This window comes from Juglans microcarpa x Juglans regia, chromosome 6D, assembly GCF_004785595.1.
Source record: "Juglans microcarpa x Juglans regia isolate MS1-56 chromosome 6D, Jm3101_v1.0, whole genome shotgun sequence".
Lineage (NCBI taxonomy): Eukaryota > Viridiplantae > Streptophyta > Magnoliopsida > Fagales > Juglandaceae > Juglans > Juglans microcarpa x Juglans regia.
Genome location: NC_054604.1, coordinates 12,723,471 through 12,726,713, shown reverse-complemented (window position 1 = coordinate 12,726,713; position 3,243 = coordinate 12,723,471).

Genomic DNA, 3,243 nt, shown 5'->3' with positions numbered 1-3,243 from the left:
AACAATACTTTAAATGTTGTTAAAACTGATTTTGTCAAGGAAGTGGAAAAGATGGTAGTTCATTCTATCCATCCACCTTTGGAGACTGTTCTCATCACCCATAAATGGGTTAAGATATCTGCTTCACCTTTCAAAATCTCGGAGCTGTTTCCAGAGATCCTAAGAAGGACAAGGTTCTCAAAGAAACAAAAAAGGTTATTTTCCAAAATAACTTTGTGAATCTTGCTCTTCATACGATCGGACAACAGCTAGATCGGATTGAAGAAAAGGTTGAAAAAACTGATCATATTCCTTTGGTTTTGACTACAGATCAACCAAAGAAAATGATTGAAAAACCTTTGATTATCTTACCTGAAAGTCCTGCCAAAATTGATTTTAAAAATCCACAGGCAAAAACTCTAGATAAGATTGATCAAATGCTTAATGATCTGAAAAAAGAACAGCCTTCTACTAGTGCTTTAACGAGTAACGAAGTAGAAGCAGTTCTTGTCGAAACTACAGATGAGTCTTCTAATGATCACTCTTCTGAAGAAAAAGATCTTGATTTACTTGAAAAGAATTTTCAAGATATTGTTTTAAAACCTGAAATTGCCAGATTCTCTTCCAAAGAACCCAAACCAATGAGTCTGACGAAGAATTGGTTTTCCAGGCCTACTCCTCCTTATTTACAGTTTGAAGAAAAAGTTTTTCAAAATCAATCTTCTTACTCTGCTGAGAAGGTTTACGAATGGAATATTGATGGTTTCTCTGAACAAGAAATCATGAATACCATGAGTAAAATGTCACTTGTTGTAAATGCTTATGTGAATAACAATATCAGACAAATTGATATTGTTAAAATTTTGACACAAGGATTTTTCGGTGTTTTAATAAACTGGTGGGATAAACATCTTACCATAGATGCTAAGGAAACCATTCAGAATGTTGTAAAGTGTAATGATGATAGATTACCTATTTTTGATGAATCCATTGGGACTGTCCAATCTGATGGAGTTAATACCTTGATGTATACTATTGGAACGCCATCTGATATAACTTGTCGCATCAGTAACCAGTTAAACAATCTTAGATGTCATCAGATGTCTGATTATAGATGGTACCAAGATGTTTTTATTTTCAAAGTAATGCTTCGTGATGATTCCCAGAAGCCTTACTGAAAAGAAAAATTTATTGATGGATTACCTCGCTTGTTCGCTTATAAAGTGAAGGATGAACTTACTATTGCAGGGTCTCTCAATTATGACGCATACACTTATGGTGATATTTGCGCAGTAATTAAGAAACTTGGTATTAGTATGTGTAATGATCGAAGAATGCTTCGTGAGCAGATGAGAAATAACAAGAAAGCCAAATACGAAATGAGGACATTTTGTGAACAATTTAGACTTCCTGCTATGGCTCCCTCTAAAAGGAAGCACAAGTTTTCTAAATCTCATGGTGGTATCAGGAGAAAACCTCATGATGAATTTTATAAGAAAACTTATAAAAAACCATTTTCTAAATAGTTTTCCAAGAAAAAGAAATTTAAAGATTCTCCTCAAAGAAAATGCTTTATTTGTGGCAATCCAGGACACTTTGTTGATAAATGTCCTAAGAAAGCGAAAAAAGATAAAAAAAATTAAAGAAAAAGCTTAATCTGTTAGACATTGATAACAATGATAAAGAAGAACTATTTCAACTCCTAGAAATAGTTTCGTCTTCATCATCTGATATACTTGAGTTCAGTTCTAGTGATTCAGAGTATCACTCAGAAACTGGATCTCCGGATCCTACTGGTCCTAAGCTTGGTTGCAATTGTAACGATGGTTGTTGCCAGACAATGGTTAAGACAGTTCATGTCTTAACTAAGTTTGAAGAACAAGAAAATCTATTGCTGACCTTGATATCTCAAATTACAAATCCTGAACTTAAAGAATAATATCTTCTTAAGTTAAAGAAGACTATGGTTCGCCAAGAACCAGAACCTTCTAAGCAAAGGATTAGTTTTCAAGAAACTTTTGAGAGATTTTAAAAGAAAAACCCAAGGAAATTTCTACAAGTGATTTACAACACGAAATTAATCTTGGTAAAAAAGAAATCGTTGAACTCAGATCTGAGGTTAACAACCTTAAGTCTGAAAATGAGATTTTAAAACAAGAATTTTTAGTGTTTAAAATTGATAAACAACTTGATCAAGATATTCCTGCTGACAACGAGCAAACAAATGATTCTAGTTCAAGCCAACATGAGTTAGCTGCTGATAATCAGATTTGTTTGATCCATCATACCATTCCTCCAAAATGGTTTTCCAGGGTCACCATTGTGGTTGCCCATGATTTTCAATTTTCTGTTGTTGCTATGATTGATTTCAGATCTGACCTGAATTGCATTCAGGAATGACTCATTCCTAACAAATATTTTGAAAAATCCTCTGAGAAATAATTTTCTGCAAATGGATCTCAGATGAAAATTACATATGAGCTTAGCAACGCTCATGTTTGTCAAAACAATGTTTACTTTAAAGTCTGACTATTCATCTGAATGGGTCTGGCTTTGGTGGAAATAGTATTTTCATCAAAATTTTTAATATAGGGAAGAGAAGCAATGTATTTCTTCCTATGCCAAAAAGTATTTGGTAAATCAGAACAAACATAAAAAAACAATACGCTTGTTAAAATCATCAAATTTTGAAATCAAAATGGGCAAAGATAATTGTTCATAAATCTTTTTGTATATGATTTTCTGTTGAAGGAAATTCAAATGTTTTTCTTTCGTGAAGAGCAAAGATTTCAAACCTTTATCTTGATCAATCTCTTGCCGAGATGTAAATTTGAATTTGACCTTTTAAGGTCTGCAATTTCCTTTTTGCAGAATTCTAAAGTCTGACTATTCATCTGAATGGATCTGGCTTTGGTGGAAATAATATTTTCTTCAAAATTTTTAATATAGAGAACAGAAACGATGTGTTTCTTCCTATGCCAAAAAGCATTTGGTAAATCAGAACAAACATAAAAAAAAAAGACGTTTGTTAAAATGTTCAATTTTTGAAATCAAAATCGGCAAAGATAATTGTTCAGAAATTTTTTTGTATCTAATTTTCTGCAATTGTTTTGGTATAGCTGAGATTGGATCTCCTGATCCTAATTCACAACAATTAGATAAAATAATTTGCTTATAATATAATATAAATAGAATAAATTGACTAATAATAGTTTAGTATATATAAACATCATACTATTAACTATTACTACCATGTAACACTAA